Genomic DNA, 22,503 nt, shown 5'->3' with positions numbered 1-22,503 from the left:
ATATATATTTATGATGGTGTTTTGAGATGAGGAGACATTACATCAGATATAGCTGTTAGAGGGTTCAGAAAAGAATAATGATCAGTGACAGAAAGACAGGGACAGAAGTGTGAGTAGATAGAGGGAGGGTAGGAAGAAAGCAAATGAAATAAACTGTTAACAATTAAAATCATGAGTAAAGGGGATATAGAATTGTTTGTACTTTCCCGTAATTTATTTCAAAACAATTTTTAAAATATAGACCTGTGCAGTAGGCCTAGAACTGGGCTTATTTTACAGGTGAGAAAAAGAAGGCTTAGAGCAGCCAAGGAGCTTGCCCCAAATCACTCAGTACTATGTGGACTTCTTCCAGAGGTCTGAATACAGTAGGTGGCAGGGAGTTAGGCAGAGTGGCCTGTTAAAGATGATGGAATCTGCATAGTAATGTCACTGTCTTGTTAGGTTCTTGTCCTTTAGGCGGCACAATAATACACTCAACTCAAGAAGGTGTCCACTAAACAGAAATCTTTCCATATGGCTGTGTTTTGTCATACTTCTAGCCACTCTCTGTTGTCATCCAAACCCAGCTTGTGCCAGAATGCAGAATGAGGTGTTGTAAACACTGCTGTTGGGCTCTGTATATCTGAAGAAAGCAGCACACAAGAGACATGAATGAGATGTTGAAGAAAAGGTCTGCCCTACTACCAAACCACTAATCTCCTACGATAATTAATAAAGGCTACATTAATAAGAGCTTTAACAAAACAGATTGTCTCTAGACCTAGTTAATGAGGTGGTTTTTGTTGGTGGTGAAAAAGGTATGAGTAGCACGAAGAAAAGGAACATGTGGTAAAGACGGTAATGGATTTAAAATTGAGCAATTTGTCATTTAGAATATAAAAGACCAACTCTTTGGAGGGGGAGTTAGCATTATAATTCAGCAGATGTCTTTCATATCTACTTTGTAGCAAGTACAAAATATGTGGCAAAAGTTAATATTAAAACATCTTTTTCTTTCCTAAAATTAAGTCCTTGGGATGAGGACATAGCTCAATGGTAGGGTGCTTGCACAGCATATCCAAGGCCCAGGTTTTGATACTCAGCACCACAAAAAAAATCTATATAAATAACTTAGATTTCCTTTTAATAAATGCATTCAAATCATCAACTTTAATAATATATATCAAATGGCATTTGACTAAAAAAGAAGAAACAACATAAAATTATATTAAAATGACTGGCTTTTTAGATAAAAGATATATTGCTAGACTTTCATATTCCTGGACATAAACTGATGTACTGGTGACTTATATGTAACAGTCATTTTAAACGTAAAGAAACCATAACCATTAGCTCCATTTTGTCAAGACTGAATTGCTCTCATGGTCATTTGTTGGTGTCTGCCACACTGAACTGGCTTTAGGAAATTAAGTGCATTTTGAAAAGAGAATCAAAAGACTCAGTTATATCTCCCAGGAATAAGAAGATAGAGCAAGCTAAATATCCAAAGAAGGAACTGTTAGCCAAAGGCTTTGTGGGTTTTGGTGGCTATTTTATTATCTATCATATCTTACTAACTGTAAAGCAATGTGAGTAATAGGCATTAGAATTTTGTGGATAAAATCCTAAGATTCAGGCGATTCTTGATTCTTTGCATGACCAAGTTCAGTAAAAGTATTATCTATAATGACTGTGAAATATCACAGTTAGAAATTTTTCTGATAGTTCCAGAATTGTTTCTGATGCCCCTGACATGAGATGACCACACTACACATAAATCCCTTCTAACCATACTAAACTTTCATTTCTTCTATTGTGAAGTCTAAATAGTACCCAATTACAGACTGTCATGTCAGGATTCAGCATATATCCTTGTTAAAATATATCTTTTGCCACTTAAATGTTTCATAGTCATTCTCGTAGGTTCTCGTTTTTATTATCTTTTAAATAAGTGTTTACTTTTGGAGCAATAACAAAGCAACAGCACATACTCTTTCCCAGCCACTAGTAGAGATTGTGTTGAGGTACATAGTCTGACTTCATAGGTGAGAATAAGATTTGTTCCTTAATTTTTCCCTCAATATTGCTGTGAGTGATTATTGAGTTTTGCAAAGAATGGTGTATATATGTTTACTATTAGTTATATTTGGAAGTTATATTGAAGCTTTCTGTAGTATTCTGCTGATTGACCTACAAGGGATGATATTAATCTATGACCTGATGTTTTTGGTCCATTTAGATAAGAAAGAAAATACAGTCATCTATCAGTATCTAAAGGGGGTTGGTTCCAGGAGCCCCTGCAAATAACAAAATCTGCAGATGCTCAATTCCATTATATAAAATGGCATAGTATCTGCATGTATGCCACATGTATCTTCCCATATGCTTTATTTCACCTGCAGATCACTTATAATACATAGTACAATGTAAAATCTATATAAAGAGTTACCATACTATATTATTCAGTGATTAATGACAAAAAATCTGTACATATTGGATACAAATACACTTTTTAAAATATTTCATTCTACAAATGATGGACCCAGAGGGCTGAGTGTACCTACATGTTGAAATGTGTGTCAAATCCTCTGTTGCTCGTTTTCTTGATTGTCACAAAGACCACCTTTCAAGACTGGAGAAGACCATTGCTTAAGCTTTTGTGGAGACAAGTCTCAGTCTGGCACCCCAGGCCATTTGGTTTAGTGGTGTGTCTTACATTCAAGAGTGCCCATCAAATTTTTCTTTCTCTCTCCCTTTTTCTTTTTCCTTTCTGTTTTCTTCTTGCTAGCAGAAAGCCAACAATGAGGATTGTAATTCTCTAAAAGTAGTCAAGCATATTAACTGTACTCTTCAAGAAGGAATTAATTAGTTCTAGCAACAGTTTTCATTAAACAAGGAGAGATGTTGCGTATTTAACAAGAAAATTTTAATAATAGAGTTTTTTAAGTAGAGCTCTTAACATAATAGTCTTTTTTAAAAACTCCATCTGACATGGCCAAGATATCTGAGCTAGAGCAAAAATCATAAGCCTTGGGAAAGTACAAAAATGTCATTGCCTTTTTGAAAGCTGCTTTGTCATTCATACAATGGTGATGAGAGCTGCCTCCTAGGGATAATGTGAAGCAGTCCGTGTGAGCAAATTACTCAATATTATTACAATTCACTTTCCTTATTTTAAAAAAGAGAATGATCAATGATAGATAATTCTATCTTTAAATATGTCTTACTGAGCTTGAATAGGTATCCACTGAGAGTAAATTCCATTCACTAGAATCATATGATATTATGCAAATGAAGAAAATGTAACTAGTCTGTCAGTGAGTTAGTAAATTGACTGTCAAGCTCTCTGATTGGGATATGTATTCTGTTATCATGGAGTATACATATCCAGTAAAAAGCATGAAAGTTATGAAAAGAGCTGGGATCTGGAACTTGCTAGGGGAAATTAGGGAGTATGTAGCAATATACAGGGACTCAGAAGGAGATGAGGAAATATATTTTAAGACTCATAGGTCAACTAGTATCCCTTTAAAATTTTTAAGAATGTAATATACCCTTGAAACCTATTTAATGCTGTTTAATGCCTAATATGCTTCATCTTTCCCAAATATTGGATATTGTGTATAGGCAAAATCAGATATTGTATATAAAAAAGCTTTTATTCATGCTGATCTATTTCTTGGTCTTATTCTAGTAAGGCCATTCCATTTAGTTCCAAAGATACCTGGAAATTATATCAACTCTGTCATGTTTTAAAAATTAAAAAAAAAAAAATCCTCAGTATTGCTGGGTGTGGCGGCACACACCTGTAATCCTGGCACTCTGAGAGGCTGAGGAAGGAGGATCTCAAATTCAACCCACCATGGGCAATTTAATTACTTTAAAAGACCCTATCTCAAAAGTAATTTAAAAATTTGGGTAAATAGTTCAGTGCAAAGGTCCCAGGTTCACTTCCCAGTACTGTTAAAAAAAATCTCAGTACTTAAATTAAGGATAAATGGGAAGATAGAAAGTTAATATTAAGTCTTTTCCAGGCCTAAAATAGAAAACAGGGTGCTTATTTTCTCTGGGTTTTGCAGGAAATGAGGGCCTTTTTTTGCCAGGTTGAGCCTATCAAATTCATACATCTCAAATTTTGTAGGACAGTTGTGATTTAAAAATATTTGTTCCCAATATTACTGAGTGACATGGCTCAGTTTTGATATTTAGACTTTATTCAGTGTATATTTTTTAGTACTTGCTATGCATCAAATTATAGGGTACATATCTTTTGTAAGTAGATAAACCAGAGTTATTTTAAAACAAGATTGATTAGTTGATTAATCATAGTCCATTCAACAAGTATATATAGGTAACTGCAATATTTTGGCAGTAAGCAAGGCAAACTCATTTCTTGCCCTAATAAGGTTTTCATTCAAGCAGGGCAGTATGTCCTGTCTATCCTGCCAATATTCTGTTTCTGCCTAGTGATTGTCCATGATTGTCTTCGTGTTTAAGTGGCCATTTCACTTTTGTGTACTTAGATGAAAAAAGCAATAATATTCTTCTCCAACTCTCACTTAGTAAATTATTTAAAATACATTATTATTTATATCTACTTCTTTTGACTACTTGTCTGTATTTTAAAGATTTTATAAAGTGCCAATTTACTTCCTTTTGCTTTCCAGATTTATACCACATAAATACTACAAAAAGGTGCATTTCTTGAAATAGAGTGAGAAAAAAGATAATAGGAAGTTTAGAGGGAATGAAAATGATTTCATTATTCTCTCCTTACTCATATTTTTCTTTTGTTGGCTTTTTAAAAAGAGCTTATTAACAAGCTCTTTCTGTACACATTCACCTTCTTCTTGTTCCTGCTCCTGCCCTTGACAAAACCTGCTAAATTTTCCCATTGTCCCATGCCCACATCTATTTATGTGCAGAAAGAATGATATCATATTGAGATTAATCCTTTCTTGATGGGACACCACGACCCAGTGATTCATTCCATCTCCTGCAATTAGCTATTCAAGGCAGTTGTAATTGCTTGCTCTTTGAATGAGTCTTTAAAGATTTTTTTTTTGTCTATTTCCAGGAAATCAGTGGGGTTTTGCACATTTTTAAGTTCTTAAATTTGAGATCCCCATGTGCAAATTATGAGATGGCAATGGAGATTGAAAAGTTTGGTTAAGGGAGTGCTACTGGAAGCAACAAGTTAAGAACTGGAAGACGATGGGCAGAGTCTGTGAAGGGAACAAATCAGAGTACAATTTCAGGTTTCAGGCAAAGTACTAGTGCGATCAGCTAATCGTACAGGGGAAGTCTGGTGAGTAAGTTGTACCTCAGAGTTTGTCCTAACAAGAACAAGAGCTCTGGACTGTCATACTTTTCATAAAGCAGTCATGGGCAAACCTGAACAAATAAACTCTCAAGCCAACAGCATGATTTGTAACAAAGCAATTTCAGAACCCAAGAAATCTCAAATGTCAAACTTGGAAGCAAAGGCATTCCAAAGCTGGGGGAGGGTTAATTCGAATGATAAAACAGATCCAAGGGGATTGAAGAGGAACATCAGGGTCTACTAGAGAAAGCAGTTAGCATAAATGCACATTTTCAACACAAGGGATAAAGAGCCTGCCCAGCATCCTATCTGGTATCATACTTGTCATTTCGTATCTGCACCTGTAGTCCCAGCACTCCGTGAGACTGAGGCAGGAGGATCATAAGTTCTAGCCTAGGCTGGGCAATTTAGTGACCTAGTGAGATCCTGTCTTAAAATAAAAATAAGTACTATATCAAAAGGGCTGGAGTGAAGGGCACTGTGAAGGCCCTGGCTTTAATCCCTAGGGCCACAAATAAATACTTTTACTTGACAGCTATAAATCAATTATTGATCCACAGAGCCAAGTGAATATTGTGTGATTTCACTTTCTTTGATTTTATCTAATTTTGTACTTAACTTGGATGGACCACTAGTAAGGGTAATACAAATAGATGGTTATCATTTCCTAAGTTTGCCACAGAAACCTTCAACGAAAGTTAACATTTAAAGCTATCTTTATGTGAGTGATGAGTCATTCTTCTGGTATGATGATGGCCTTTGGGCTAGTTATAGGGATCATTCCATTTCCATTGTTCCCAGTGGTACTATATACATAAAGATAGATTTACATTAACATAAAGAATAACTTTGAAGGGAAATGAGGTCACCAGAAAACTTCCTAATGGGCTGACGTAGAAATGGAATGATTTGGTCTTATGAATCATGACTTGGTGTGAGGTAAGCTTTGGTAGATATATTAACTAAGTGGGTATAGCAATACTGTCCTATAAAATGCCACTAGGTGAAATTACTTCCTCTATTACCCTACTTCCTAAGTTATTGCTCAGTAAACAGCAATAGATGAGATTCCAAATGGTAGAATTCAGGCATATTTGCTGTGATTTATTAGATCACCAGTACAATTCTTGAAAAGCAGTAGATAAATATTATTTAACCTGTCTAAAAGGACAATAATACCTCAAACTTACCACCAATTGGCAAGATATCTAATCAGGTTGACATTTATTTAGAATAATAAATGTCAGTTTAATTTATTGACCGTAAAATTTAGATCATTTCTTTAAAGAAGTAGTTCAAGGACTATACTGAATAAAGGCATATTTTTCTTTCTAAAACTTCCCATTTTAGTCTAGTATTTGAAAGACAAGATATAATTTATAATCACTTTGCAAGTGAATTATGCTCAGTCTTTGCAACATGTCAGTCTTCAGAAACTTGCTTTAAAAGCAATAGACTCAAGTTTCTAATAGTAATGTGATTCCTTTTGAGGAAATATAACTACAAACTTTTAGAGACTTGCATCTCAGGGCAACAGTTCTGAAACAATTTAACTTTAATTATGAATCATAATGAGATTTGAAAGAAAGTTTGACCTTTGAGTAGACAGTAGTAGAAATTCAAGAAAAGAACAGCTACAGGTAAATCGCCAGGAACAAGCAGAGATCTCCAGCTCTCTCTCTCACCTGAAACATCATTTAAACACATTGTAGAATGTGAAGTAAATAATATTAAACTATGTCTTGGATGAACTGAAGTTGGCCATAATACATAAATTTTTAAATATACCATGGTTTTAGGTTTTGTTTACTAATGTTCTATTTAGAATTTTTGTGTTAATATTTATAAGTAATATTGGTACAATAATTTTCATGGGACCAGCATTATATTTGTTTCATAAAAAGATGTCGGAAATTTTCCTGCATTGAAAATGCATGTCTCATTAGAACTATGTGATCTCTAAAAGTTTTGTAAAACTAGTCTGAAACCACCCGAGGTAGATATTTTAAAGAGGAGTCCTTTCTTGAGAGCTTTTTTATTGTGCAGATTGTTCTGTTCAAGTGTCCTACATCTACATATTAATTTTTATAAACTATACTTTCCTAAGAAATTATCCATTTAGTCAAGATTTTTCAAACTGATTTTCAAAAGTATGTGCAAAGTGCATTCTTATAATTTTCACCATGTATTGAAAGTTATCCTAACCTTGTCATGTCTTGTTGTATGCTTTATCTTTATTAAATTGATAGTCATTTATTTAGTCTCTTTTTAGAAATTCAGGATTTTGATTTATTAATTTAACTGACTTTGTGTTCTCTACTTCACTAATTTCTAATTTAGTTTAAAATTTTTTAATTGACAAAGATCTACTATCTTGAATATGTAAAAAACTTAAAAAAATCAGACCTCCCAAATTTAAAGATCCAATCCAAAAATGGGCATCTGAAATGAACAGACATTTCTCTGACAAAGAAGTAGAAATAGCAAAATAAACATATGAAAAAATGTTCAACATCACTGGTCATTTGAGAAATGTAAATGAAAACAATGTTGAGATTCCGCCTCACCCCAGGAAGAATGGCTGCTATCATGAAATCAACCAATAACAAATGCTGGCGGGTCTGTGGGGAAAAAGGAACCCTTCTCCCCTGTTGGTGGGAGTGTAGACTGGTGTAACCACTGTGGAAATCGGTGTGGAAATTCCTCAAAGAAGTAGGATTAGAGGTCCCATTTGGCCCAGCTGGGTATCTTTCCAAAAGAATTAAAAGAATCATACCACAGTGGCATAGTTTGTAATAGCTAAAATATAGAAAAAGCCCAATATCCCGTTGACTGGAGACTGGATAAAGAAAATGTTGTTTTGTTTTTTACAAAGTGGAGTACTATTCAGCCATAAAGAATGATAAACTAGAGACATTTATAGTTAAATGGATGCACATTGTGGTGATATTCTTAAATGATATAAATAGGACACACATGTGTAAATACCAATAATTTCTCTGATGTGAGAAACTGAAAGTGTAAATAAGGACTAAAATGTATAATAGATTATGTGAAATAGGAAGAAAAGGACAAAGGGGAAGGGGAAATGGGAAGGGTAGGGGAAAGGAAAGAAGGGAATTAAATTAATATGAGAAAATGAACAACAATGGAAACAATGTCTTTGTAGATAGGGAGGGAGGGGTTGCATGGAGGGCAGTGGAATGGGGAAAAAATAAGAACCAAGCTGGATTATGTAAAGGTACAAATTCCCAGCAATGAATGTCATTATATCGTATACATTCAATGTACCAATAAAAAGTTGTACATATTTACAGGGTACTGTGTGATCATCCAATACTATATGTTTGTAATATGTAATGATAAAATTAGAGTAACTAGCATTTCCATTGTCTTAAACATTTATCTTTTGGGGTGTTGGGAAATTGTTGTCTTCTATTTCTTTGCAAAATCCACAATAAATTTTTATAAACTAGTCATCCCACTGTGCTATAGAACACTAGGACTGACTGTTCCCTAATTATAAATTTTCGTACCTGTTGCTGTGCTTTCACTATGCTGGCCACATCTTTCATAGTCTCCTAATAATATTTTCTTACTTTGGTTTCTTTCTATTTACTTTTTCTTTTCTTAACTTTTTGAATTGGAAATTTAATTAATTTATTTTCATTTTTAAATTTTTTTGTCAATGTGGATGTTTGATACTATAAGTTTTCCTCTGATCATTGCTCTAAGTGTACATCATTACCACTTTTTTTCAGAGATTTTATATTTTGTGTTTATTTTTGCACTAAAATTTTCTGACTAGAAGGGTTTTTCATTCTGAGGTAGAATATTTTTATTTGTTTTGTATGTAGCTTGTGTTTTAGTTTATAGTTTTATTACCATATGATCATATAATGTTGTTTGTAATAGTCATACTTCACAGAACCACCCGATCTTTTGGGAAGATGTTCTGATATATCATCAATTCTTGAGAAAGTTCCATGTATACTGGAGAAATTATATTTTATATTATCAGTGTATGGCATTTATATTTTATTTTATCAGTGTATGGTGTTCAGAATACCTTATTGCTTTAGAGATTTAGATCATTTATTTACTAATTTGCTTATTTTTTTATGTATGGCTCACTTTATCCTTCATATACTGGGGGGGGTATGTTACTTTTACTTTCTATTGTCCTGCTATATGTAGGCAATTGCTAGTTTTAATAATTTATTTTAATAACTATTATATTTTCAACATTAGCACTATATATTTTTAATTGATGGCTCTGAGATCTGAATTATAATTTGGTATCAAGATTGAAACCTTTATGCTCTTATTTTTTCATTTCGGTAGTAGTTTTTCTCATACCTTTATTTTTAGATGTTTGGATTTTCTCCCTTATATTCTATATGAAATAAGGCTAGATTTTCTTTTTTTTGCCAATTCAAAAATCCATTTCTTTCAAGTTGAAACTCTTCACGTTTAGTGATATGACTGGCATGTATCAATTCTTCATATTAATTTATGCCATCGTTTTTAATTCATTTCATTTTGTTTACTTCATTTTATTCTTTTCGGTTGTTTTTATGCTTTTTAAAATTTTTTTGGTATTTAGGAAATTTATATTTTTATTTTAGTTTTACAGTGGTGTTATCATCTTTCATAGTAACCCTATTTTGTCACAAAGACCATTTATTGTTTTCTCTTTTTCCCAAATCCGCCTAAACAAAATCAGCTTTTGCTTTGATAACTGTTTCGTTTTTGCATTTCCTTAATTTCTGCTCTTAGGGATAGTATTTGATTTCTTCTGCTCTTCACATTAATTTTATTATTTCTATTATATGACCTGAAAAACTTTTACAGTGTACCCTTGATTTATAAACTTGATTGGTTCCCAAGGGCTAATCATAACGCAGATTGGTTAAGTCAATACAGCTGAGATCTGGATGTTTCCCTGCATAGAAGCTGTAGCTAACAAGAGCCAGATGAGTCTTCATTTAACCTAATTAACCCAAGTTGTTATGTCAGGCTGGTCATAACTTGAGGGCCCATTGTATCTTTAAACATTTATCTTTAAGGCAGGCCATCACTTTCATCTGTACCAGTACCAGTTGTTGCACATATTGGGCTTACTTGACACACAAGCCTTAATTATGATTGTTGAAACCATTTCTAACTATCATAATGGGTACAACTGTTTCAATAGAAAAATATGTGAAGCCAAGTCGTGTTTCCCAATTTTATAGTTTAAATTCTGAGTTTACCAGGAATACAGTTTCAAGATGATATAAAAGACAGTTGACCAGTGCTCTTTTAAAAAATGTCTTGTCGGATGAATCACCTTATTTCTTTATTGCAGATCACTGTTTTCATACCAATTATGCTTCTATGTGGCACAGGAGTCATTGCTGAAGTGAATATTCTCTTGCCAGGTATTTACTGGCAAATCAAAGGCAAGAAAAGATGGAGAAACTAACTAACTAATCCAGGCAAAAGCAAATCTATAGCTTACCGTTTTCACCTGAAACCCTTGGCTGCATTTCTGTAATGTGTTTTGGTTGCATACATTTCCCTTGAATCATTTTGACAGTTGCCTCAGATCTCCCCTTGCCACGGCCAGTGGACATTTCAAATCTCAAATATTAAATATAAAAGGCTGTGAAGGAGACAGGTGTTTCAAAATCCAGACACTATTCCATTGTCACTGACCAAGTAGAAGATTTTCTTCTAGAATAGATATTCTTCTTTCACTCTGGCAGGGTAGAGCCAATGTCTTTTTACTCCAGATGCATGAGCACTTTAGCTTCAATCACTTGGTTTGAATTCCTGAGTGTAAAGGTAAGAATTATAATGTTCTTATTCAACTTGAATACTGAAGTGCATATAATAGACTATTTGGCACTTAAACAACCTGACAACAGGAGCTTCTTTACAAATAGAATATTCTAGTCATCCTTGTAGGGACTTAAAAAGAAGTGCCATATTACTAACAATTGTATAAGAACTCCCAGGTCTTTTAATAAGGTTTTATATAAAACCTTTTGGAAAATAATAGTAACCCACTTTAAAAATATTCTTGAATAATGCAAATAATATTCTTGAATAATACAAATGTTTCATATATTGTTCTATATAGCATTTCTGAGTTCATTCAATACTTCTACCCTAATTCTGCTAACTAGAACCTTAGTTTTTGACCAAATATTTAGTCCCTCGGGATTCTAGAAAGTTTTGAAGTTAGACTTGCTTGTTCAGAAGCTAAAATTTCTTGCCTTTAAAAAAATCTGTTTTAGTATGCTTGATCTGACATAACAAAATACCATAGACTGGGTGGCTTAAAAATAAACACTTATTTATCTATTATGGAGGGTGGGAAGTCAAAGATCTAAGTGGCAGAATATTCAGTGTCTGGTGAGGGCTGACTTCCTGAGCAGAGGAGAGTAACCGTCTCCAGTCTCTCTCTCCCCCCTCTCCCCTCTCTCTTTCACTTACTCTTCCTAACTCTCCCTCCTCTAATTAATGTACTAATTTCTTTAATTTCTAATTGTAACTAAATCACTTCACAGCTTCGACATATACATTGCGGGAGCATCCATTCCATAATATAGGTAGAGATTTTGACCAAAATATTTCCTGTAGTTCTTGGGTTTCAGTGAGGAGAGGAGAGGCCTTCAAACTGTGATTATGTTTCTAGGACAATTGGACTAGGAAAGAGAGCTATATATTTGTGTGAACATAGAATGTAAATTATACTGTGACAGGGAATTATTACCTCTCATGGAACTGAACAGAGCAGATAGATGCCTCTACAGAGTAAGATTAATCCTCACTTGCAAACAGATACAAAATCATAGCTATATATATACCAACATAGGCAAATGGCCTATATAAATAAGCCATTTAATTCTATTAATATGAAGCACAGAATGACTGAATCTTGGAAAGTGCTTTTAAAGAACTTCATAGTATTGTAGAAGAAATGATTAACAGCATATTAAAGCATATAATTGTGTTTAGATTTTCATCTTGATGCAAGACATATTGGAAAATTCAGCTGTGTATATACAACCAAGGTTTTATATCTGAGAAAGTGGAACTTCACTTGCAGTCAAGATGGAATTATGGGAAACTATATTTATTCTACCGCTTGAAACAACCCAAAAGCCAGACAAAATGAATGAAACTGTACATTTCAAGACACTAGACAACAGGCAGTGAAGGATAGTTATCCTTGAGAGATGGGAAACAAATGAAAGGAACCCTAATATTCCTCCAATTTATTGCCTTGGTAGAGTTTCCAGGTTATGGTAAAGAAAGGGGAAACTGAGGTAGAGCCTGGCTGTCTGAGTTTTAGAGATGAACCCATGTCTAGAGACATGGAAGGAGACAAAGCTCATAAGACCAGAATATAGAGGAAGAGAATGACAGGCAGTGGGAGAATTCTAGAGAGCTACAGAGAGCCAAATTCAATTATTTACAACAGTGCTAACGAGTGTATGTATCTAAGGAAACAACCAAAGACTGGTGATAGATTTTTCTAAGGGAATGAAAGAAGATAGTGTCTGGTATTCATACAGGACCAAGAATAGGTCCTATTGCCTTTAGATAGACCAGAAAACATCATTCAGGAAACATTAGTTCAAGTACTTGGGAATATCTTTACTCAGTAATGAGGAATAATTAACCTTAGATTGATCACTGCTTTGGAGTTACAATATAAGTCATAAAAACAAGATCCAAAAAATCAAATCATTTCCAAGCAATATTCTCTTCATGTTCATATAGACTATTTACCAAAATAAAACACTTTTCATTCTGTGAAATAAGTTTTAATACAATTTGAAAGTTTAATTTCATATAAAGAATGTTGTGCAACTACACAGGAATTAAATTATAAATGAGTATCAGAGCTCAGAAAGAAACTCCAAATATGTGGGAAAAAAATAACATACTTCTAGTAACCTCTGGTCTGAAGACATTACAAGATAAAATATAAAGTGTGGTGGATTAACTAATGGTCAACTTGGGACACCCAGCTGAACCGAAGGAGTGTGGTTCTGGGCATGGAAGATCCATCTGATAATTGTTCCGATGGCATAAAGGGAGAACTGCAGGGGAAGTGTGTATGCTGTAGATTTTTCTTGAGGAGCTTGTTGCAGCTGATTTTCGTGAAGAACTTGGCCATTTTCATTCTCGCCTGAGGAGTTTAGGTCCTCGCTGTCACTAGGAATGGCTATTGTTCTCATCAGGTCTGTCCCTTGAGTGTGGCTTCTGGTTCAAGTGCAGATCTCTCAACCTGGTGGCACAAATCCTTCACCCTACCAGTGCAGAATTTCTGGCTTCCACTACTGGCCTTTGGACCTTCCCAGGGTAGATCCTTGATATGAACTTATATGAAACATCGTCTTGGACTCTAGGCCTCTGGCTGAACTCATGGTGGACATTGCTTTGGGCTCTAGGCCTTCAGCTGGACTTTTGTGAGACATTGCTGTGGGATCCAAACCCTTGGTTGGATTCTTTGGGTCACTAGTGTGTGGACAGATCCTTTACACTTCTCTGCATTTGACTTTTGGGGTGGATATTACAAAATAATCCTATAAATTATGTGTCCTGTATTAAATCTGTTCCCTTTCAAACCTTAACTACAACATAAAATATATTTAACTGAATGAAAAATGAAAATGAAACATATACAAATGTGTTAGACAACACTAATGAAGCATTGGGAGGGAATTTACAGCAGTAAATACTTAGAAAACCAGAAAATTTTCAAATCAGTGACTTCAGATACCACCTTAATATATTAGAAAAAGAAAAACTCAATATAGATAGAATAAATGAAATATACATATTGGAGCAGAAATCAGTAAACTAGTAAACAGCAAAAGGATAGAGAATTGAAATCCAAAGGTATTTTTGAGATTGATAAAATTGATAAAACTCTAGACCACAGGTTCAGTAAAAAATATTGAAAGTAAAAATTTCAAATATCAGAAATGTGAGGTTCACTCTATTATCATTAAAGAACTTGCAAATGTTAAAAGAATAAGGTAATATTGTGAATATTTATACCTATGATTTCAATTTAGATGCAATGAGCAAATTCACTGAAAGTCCTGAACTACTAAAACTCATTCAAGAAGAAAAATACAATTTGAATAGACTTATATTTAACACAAAAATTCACTGTGTGGTTTTAAAACCTTACCGTAAAGGAATTTTAAAGTCCAGATAGCTTGAGTTCTATCGATTATTTAATAAAAAAAAATAAAGCCAATCATACCCAGCTCTTTTAGAATATTTAAGAGGCAGACTTACTTCCCAATTCTTGCTATGATTCCAGCATTACCCTAACACCAAATCCAACATAAACATTTCAAGGAAAAATGAGAGCAAATAAATTAACAGAAAACAACAGACCAATGTGCTTCCTTAATGTATATGTAAAATTTTTCATAAAATTTTAGCAAAGAAGTCAACATTAAGTAAAAATGTTATAATATTATGACAAAGTGAGGTATATCTCAAAAATTAGTTTATTTGAAAATAAATCATTGGAATTCACTAGGTTAACAAGCTCATCAATAAAAGGCAACTTGATACATTAAAAATTACTTGACAAAATGGATTTCACACAGTGGTATGGCACTTACTGAGACACAATAGCCAATCGTCATAAATTAAAGGAGAAAAGGTTTATTCTGGCTCATAGTTTGTAAAAGTTTCAGTCCATAGTAGGCTAGCTCTGAGACAGAGCAGCATGGCAGAGGAGAAACAGTTCATGATATGGCACACAGGAAGCATAGAGAGATTAAGGGAGTGGGGGAGACACATACCTTTCCAGGCCACGCCCACAGTGACCAGCCTCTTCTCACCAAGCTTTACTTCCCAACATCACACCCAGCAATAAACTCATCAGTGGACTAATCTAGTGATGATCTAGTCACCTCCAAAAAGCCCCAACTATGAGTGCATGGGGCTTTGAGGGATATATAAATATAAACCATAACATCTTACCCCTGACCACTCAAAGATTTATGCACATCTCTTTATGCAAAATGCATTTAGTCCATCTCTAAGAGTTGGCAGAATGCTAATAGTTTGAGCATTGCTGAGAAGTCTAAAGTCTCCTCTGACATTTAAGGCAAACTCTTACCTTTGAGCCCCTGTAAAAATGCGAAGAAAGTCTAACATTTCCAACATACAGGATAAGCACGCCCATTCCAAATAGTAAAAATCGGGGAAAGGAGCTTCAGTTGGCTGTTCCTCTGAGGGAAGGGTCAGTTGGTGTGGCTTCCACTGTTCTGGATTAAGGGCTCCATGAGGGGCGACAGAGGCCACGGTTGCAGCTGGCAGGGTGTTCTGGCTCCGAAGGAGGCCCCGGAGGAGGGTTCCGGCCCATTGTGCCACACATGCCATCCGACTTCGATTTTTGTGAAAGGGCCTCTCCCCAGGTCAAGCCAGCACCTGACAAAACTTCCTTCAGTGAAGCCTTGCCAAAGAGGAATCAGGGTCTAGCTCCCAATTCTGCTGAACGGGCCTCTATCCTTTCTCTGGCGACAAAAATAAACAACGTGCTTGACATTTTGATTGTGGCTCCAGGGGCATTTGAAGTACAAGTTGGAGAAGTCTAACAGGACAGGTAGGATCATTTAAAAAAGGAATGATGACAACAGGACACATTGTGGCTGACCTGGTAGTTATACTAGATTTTGCCAACATTGGAAGCTATTGCTGCCCTGGGAAACAAAGTGGTGGAAAGCCTAAGAGCACAGGATCCTTCTGAAGTTTTGATCATGCTGAGTAATGAAACTAGTTTTGAAATCAGTTCTTCTGATGCTACAGTGAAAATTCTCATTACAACAGTGCCACCCAATCTTCAAAAGTGGACGCAGAACTCCATTTGGATATCAAGGTGTTGCAGAGTGCCTTAGCAGCCATTCGACATGCCCACTGGTTTAAGGAAAATGTTTCTCAGTACATGTGGCATACAGGTGTTACTTGCAGATTCTGGATGCGGGTCTGTTCCTGCCAGGTTCAGTGGGTATCACTGACCCCTGCGAGAGTAGCAGCTTCAGAATACACAGTCATGAACCTGGGACAGCAGGACATGGTATGTTACATAGCTCACAGTCTGGCTTGAATCCTCTCACATGGTGGCTTTAGGAAGATCCTTGGCCAGGAGGGTGATGCCAGCTATCTTGCTTCTGAAATATCTACCTGGGATGCTGTGATAGTGACCCTTCAGGAAAGGATTATGAGAAGCCACCTGAGAAGAAGGAACGGAAGAAAGAGGAGGAGAATACAGAAGAACCACCTGAGGGAGAGGAGGAAGAGAGCATGGAGACTCAGGAGTGACCTTCCCTTCACTCCCTTTCCTCCTCGAGGGAAGGACTGGGGCCTTACCTGGCTGCTACTGGACTTTATGTGATGGGATCTGTGGGGTACAGGAGACAGCAAGAAGAACAACTACAGAAAGACATGTTATTCTACTGGGTTCTGATACTAGCTTAGCAGCCAGAGGTCTCCTATTTATGACTTACACCACCCATCTATAAGGAAGCAGGATACCAACATTTCTTCCTAATACTCTAGAATCCCCAATACCTGACAAGCTCTCTAACTAGTACTCTGTTGTTGAAATGTTGTGGACTGTTTTAAGTGTTTGGAGATTTTTTTTTCTAAGAAAGATGATTGTAGTACTTCCTAGTAGTAGGAAAAAAAAAAAGAAATGTGGAAATGGAAAAAAAAGGAACCTAAACAAGCCTGATACCCATTAGGGCAAACATTAAATCTCATAGTTCCATGTCCAGCACCCAGAGCGATGTGTGCTGAGATGAGAGCTCTAAAGGGCTCAGGTGGCTCCGTATCTATAGCACTGCTTGTGGTTGTAGCCTTTCTCTTGGGCTAGGTTTGCTCACTTCGTGTGGCTTTCCTCAGAAGTTCCAAGTTCCTGGCTTTTGCAACATCCTGGGGGTCTCCACTGCACTTTCAGCTTCACCCTCACAGCTTTATGAACCGCCCTCTCAGGGAACACTGCCTGGCCTCCCAACCCTTCTGAAATCTGGGTGGAAGCTTTCCTGACTCTGTAATTCTTGCGTTCTTCCTGTGCCTAAAACCAGCACCATGTGGATGGTGCCAAGGTCTGCCACCAGCTGGAGCAGTACCTGAGTCCTTTTGCATCTTGCTGGTAGTGACATAGGCCGCAAAGTGCCTGGATGGCTGAGTATGATGAATGGAGTCCTGGAGAATCAATTCTCATTCCTTAGTGTGCTGCTATTCTGGAGCATAGTGCCCCAAGGTGCTCTTCTCAAAGCAAAGTCTTTCACCTTTGAGATTTTGAGGCTACAAAGGGTGGAGTCCCACTGATTCTTGTAATGCCCTCAAGCCATCCAAAGTACAGTAAAACTTTGGCTTGAAAGAGCATAATTCATTCCAGAAACATGCTCAAAGTAGTTGTATATTAAATTTAATTTCCTCATAAGAAATAATGGAAATTCAGATGATTCATTCCACAACCCCAAAAATATTTATATAAAATGATTGCAATACTATAACACAATACAAAATAGTAAAGAAAATACAAAATATAAACAAACAAATTAGCCTGCACTTACCTTTCAAAGCCTTGTGGCTGGTGTGAGAGAGACAATATAGAGGGTTATTTGTGGAACAATTTCCACTATCACTATCAGATTCACTGATATCTATTGGTTCAAAGGAATCTTTTTCTTTTTGTGCAACTTTAACAAGCATTCTCTCCAATGACACTTGCTTTTGACTCCTTTTGAGAATTCACAGAAATGTGACATTGCATTGTTATTAAACAAATTTGTCTCTCACATTGCTACACCCTTATTCAGGTGGTGCTTTTCTACAAAATTTTGCACCATTTCCTACATTTTATACATCTCCCTAATCTCATTTGAAGTGAGGTATTCCTCTGCCTTTTTATCCTCTTCTTTTGCAGATAAGATCTCCTTCATAACTACGTGCTGTTGAGAGATGATGGCCTATAGTCCTGCAGAGAGAGAGAGAGAGAGAGAGAGAGAGAGAGAGGGAGGGAGAGAGAAAGAGAGAGACATTAGTTTAGTTGTGGTTTTATACTACTTATTTTGCAAGACATCACTCATTTATCAAGTTAAAGTTTATTAGAAATGTTTGTGCATCTTGCAGAACACTCACAGAACAAATTAGTTGTAATCAAAAATTTTACTGTATTTGGTTTTTTAATGCTAATCTTTAATCAACAAAGTTCTCCTCTGCTGCATCATTGTAGGCACCAAATTTACTGGAACTTTCTTTCTGCCCAAATCAAAACTTTTAAAATAATTCTGCTGGTCTGTTTGCTCTTGATTCTCATGGTAGAGCTGGCTAAAAGCCCCCCTAATAGTGGCCATGCCACCATCTCAACATTAGATTGCTTTGAAATTTCTTCTGCCAGATTAATTAGCCCAGTGCCCTTAATCTCAGTCTCCTACAGTATCTCAGGACAAGAGCAAAATTTAGACACATTTTCTGCCAGAATATAACACACATTGCCTGGAGTACAACAGCCAATGCAATCTTTGTTCCTAATTGAAACCTCCTGAGCCTGGTTTTTACCTGCTGCGTTTCTATCAGCATTCTGGTCTTCTGAGCTCTCAACAGAATCTCCTATCAAGGTTGGATTACAGCATTCTAGGGCTGCTTCTTTAGCTGGAATCCGAAAACTTTCCAAACTCTTCCCCAAAGAGCCAGGTCCAAGGCTTCTGAATCACATAGCTAGAAAGCATATCAACAGCTCCAGTTCTCTGGTATCAAAATCTGACTTAGTTATTTTCTCATTGCAGTGACACAAATACGTAACACCCATAGTTTAAAGGAAGAAACATTTATTTTGTCTCACAGACTGTGGAGATTTCAATCCATGGTCAGCTGGCTCCAAGGCAGAGCAGCATGGCAGAGGGCATCACAGAGGAGAAACAGTTCATAGCATGACTGGTGGGAAGCAGAGAGAGAAATCAAGGACGGAGAGATGTATATACCCTTGCAGGCCACACCCACAGTGACCCACCTTTTCCCACCAAGCTCCATCCCCCAACATAAGTGGATTAATCTAGTAGTGAATATCACATATTCATTCTGCAGTTATCTCCTAAAAGCCCCACTGTGCACTCCTGAGGCTTTGGGGGGAGAATATAGATATAAACTATAGCACCTACCGTGAGTGAGGCCTTGCATTCAGTCCTCAGTTCTACAAATATTTTTTAATGAAAACTTCTTTGAAAGCTGGGCATGGCGGTATGCACTTATAATCCCAGCACTCAGGAGGTTGAGACAGGAGGATTCCATGTTTGAAGTCAGCCTGGGCTACGTAGCAAAATTTTGTCTCAACATAAATAAAAAGAAAAGAGTAGACAAAAAATTGTAGAGTGCACATTTAGATTAAACTCTCACCAAATAAGGAATAGAAAAGGTGTTCAATTTAATAAAGGGCATTTATGAAAAATCTACCTCTAACATCATACTTAATGGTGAAATATTAAGTTATTTTTCAATCACCAAAAAAGGATTAGCGTCTTCTCTGTTTCAAATTACATGGTAGGGTCTAGGCTATGTACTCACACAATAAAAACAAATGATACATATATGAAAAAGGAAGACCTAAAAATGAATTTGTTCATAGAAAACATGATCATCTATGTGGAAAATTGAATGGAATCTACCAAAAATCTACTAGAATTAATGAATTCAGCAAGTTTTCAGGGTATAATGGTTATATGAATCAATTGTGTTTTATGTTCTAGGAATGAATAATTGGAATTTATAATTTTAAAAACAATATTTGTAATATTACAACATACTATACCATAGCATATTATAATACCACAACATATTAAATTCTTAGGGATAATCTGCCAAAAGATGAAAACTATAAAATAATGCTTAGAGAAATTAAAGAAGATCTAATTGGAGAGACATAAATTCTTCATATATTAGAAGACTCAGTATTATTTCAACTCTCTCAAAGTTGATTTATGTATACAGTGTGATCTTTATTAAAATCCCAAATGAGCTGTCTATAGAAATTGACTAGCAAATACTAAAATTAATAATACATCGAACTTAGAATAGATAAAACAGTTTTGAGAGAAAAAGAAGAAGCCATACATGGTGGCACATGCTTATAATCCCAGAACTCTGGGAGGCTCACAAGTTCATGCTCATTCTGGGAAACCTAGAGACTTCATAAGACTCTGTCTCAAAATAAAACTAAGAAAAGGCTAGAGGATATAGCTCAATGCAAAGGCCCTGAATTAAATCCCTAGTACCACACCAAAAGAAAATAAAACACAACAAAATAGAAGGCTCACTACTTCACTTTAAAGTTTATTGTAAAGTTACTGTAATCAAGACATTGTGGCATTGCTATTATGAGAGATAGTTATAACATTGGAATAAAATAGTCAATTCAAAAATAAACCTACACATATATGAACCATTTATATTTTATGCAAGGTACAAAAATAATCCATCAGAGAAAAGATACTCTTAACAAATGTTGATAGAAAAATAGTATATGCTAACACTATATGCTAGTCAAGAACTTCTACCCTTATCTCACACAATATTTAAAGATTAATTTCTGATGGATCATAGACCTAAATGTAAATTCTAAAACTCCTCAAAGAAAATATTGGAAAAAGTCATTGTGACCTTCAGGTGGACAAAAATTTCTTAAATATGATGCTAACAGTATGAAATACAGTAAATAAGTGATAGATTGAGCATCAAAATTAATATATCTTGCTTTGAGAAAGATGCTGTTAAGAAAATAAAGAGGCAGATGACAGACAGTGAAAAATATGTTCGAGGTGTATATCTTTTAAAGGACTTGAGCCCAGAATATTTGCTCAAAATTGTATAATAAGAAAAAACACTCCAATTAAAGAAGAGTAAGGACAAGTGAATTTTTAAGGTGATGTAACTGTTCTTTATGGTACTGTTGTAGTCAATATATTGATAGAAATATATAATACAAAGAATGATCATTATTGTATGTGTATATATAAATATCAATGAGGATGTATTTTGACGGGTTACTATAAAGCTAAAAACACACAAAAAAATCACCAACACTGTATTCTAGTTACTAAACATTGTTTCATATAGGAGCACTCTATTTTGAAGCTATGTATGCTAGGGTTAAACAAGTAAGTGAACAAATTGTAGATAATGGAAGCTAGCTTTCTTTTTTTCAGAAAAAATTTTTAAATAATCAAAAGGGAAGGACTAGAATGAACCTTTTGAGTTTCTGGATTGAGTTGGAGATATCAGTTTAAATTCACATTATATACTGTACTCACATATATAAACAGAAATATATATATGAACCGGGTAGCTGCACCCTCCCCTGCCTGTGCTGTGCGCCACCAGCCCTAGCGAGGAAGGTGAGATTTGGGAAGGCCACTCTGAGATCTGCTCTCCCTCAGGCCTGCTTGGGTCCATTCAGCGGGACTGGGTAGCCATGCCGTCCCCTGCCTGGGCTGCCACCAGCTCCAGCAAAGAAGGTAGCCATGAGCGCACCCCTGAAACACTCCCCCGCCGCTCTCAGACCTCCTCCTGATTGTGTCAGTCCTTGGACCCACTCTGCAGAGGCATACGTCGTCATAAAGGGTGTTTTTCTGAGGTCCCAACTTTGAACATCTTTAAAGAAAGGGCATGCGAAAACCTGTAGTAGAACTGTGTGGAGTTCAACCCTTTAAGAGGTCAGGGAACTCAATCTGGGCCTGGCAGCTGAAGGTCATTCTGTGTGGTGGGGTTCGGACATCAACTAGCTGAGATCAGGGGCCTTGGTTCTGCACATGGCAGCGCATGTTGTATATTATGACAGAAGACATATAGTCTGAAAGAAGCCCTTCAAATTCATTTTTTTTCTTTCTTTTCCACATTTCACTCTGCAAATTCTTTCATTTTTCTGTCCTCTTTCTCCAACTCAGTGTCTTGCTCCACATTTTATCCCTCATCTCCCTTTCTGTTTCTGCTCCTGCCCGAACTCAGATTTCTTCTTTTACCATTTTTTCTCTTTTCTTTATGTTCTTTTCTTCTGTCATTCTACCTCCCTCAAGAGTCAACAGTTTCAAGGGAAAGTGAGCCCCTATTACTGTGAAGGGGATATATTCTTGTCCATATATTTCTACTCTGTCTATCCCTTTTGAATTTAACAG

At 35.9% G+C, this 22,503-nt stretch overlaps 1 pseudogene; it reads left to right on the top strand.

Moving 5' to 3' along the window:
• The first annotated feature begins 6,226 nt into the window (after positions 1-6,226).
• Positions 6,227-16,651, top strand: LOC104855277 (annotated as a pseudogene).
• Positions 16,652-22,503: the final 5,852 nt, after the last annotated feature.

The sequence above is a fragment of the Fukomys damarensis genome, unplaced genomic scaffold (genome assembly GCF_012274545.1).
Source record: "Fukomys damarensis isolate Sample0158 unplaced genomic scaffold, DMR_v1.0_HiC HiC_scaffold_39, whole genome shotgun sequence".
Lineage (NCBI taxonomy): Eukaryota > Metazoa > Chordata > Mammalia > Rodentia > Bathyergidae > Fukomys > Fukomys damarensis.
The sequence above is the reverse complement of the archived record's forward strand: the minus strand, read 5'-3'. Positions and strand labels throughout refer to the sequence as shown.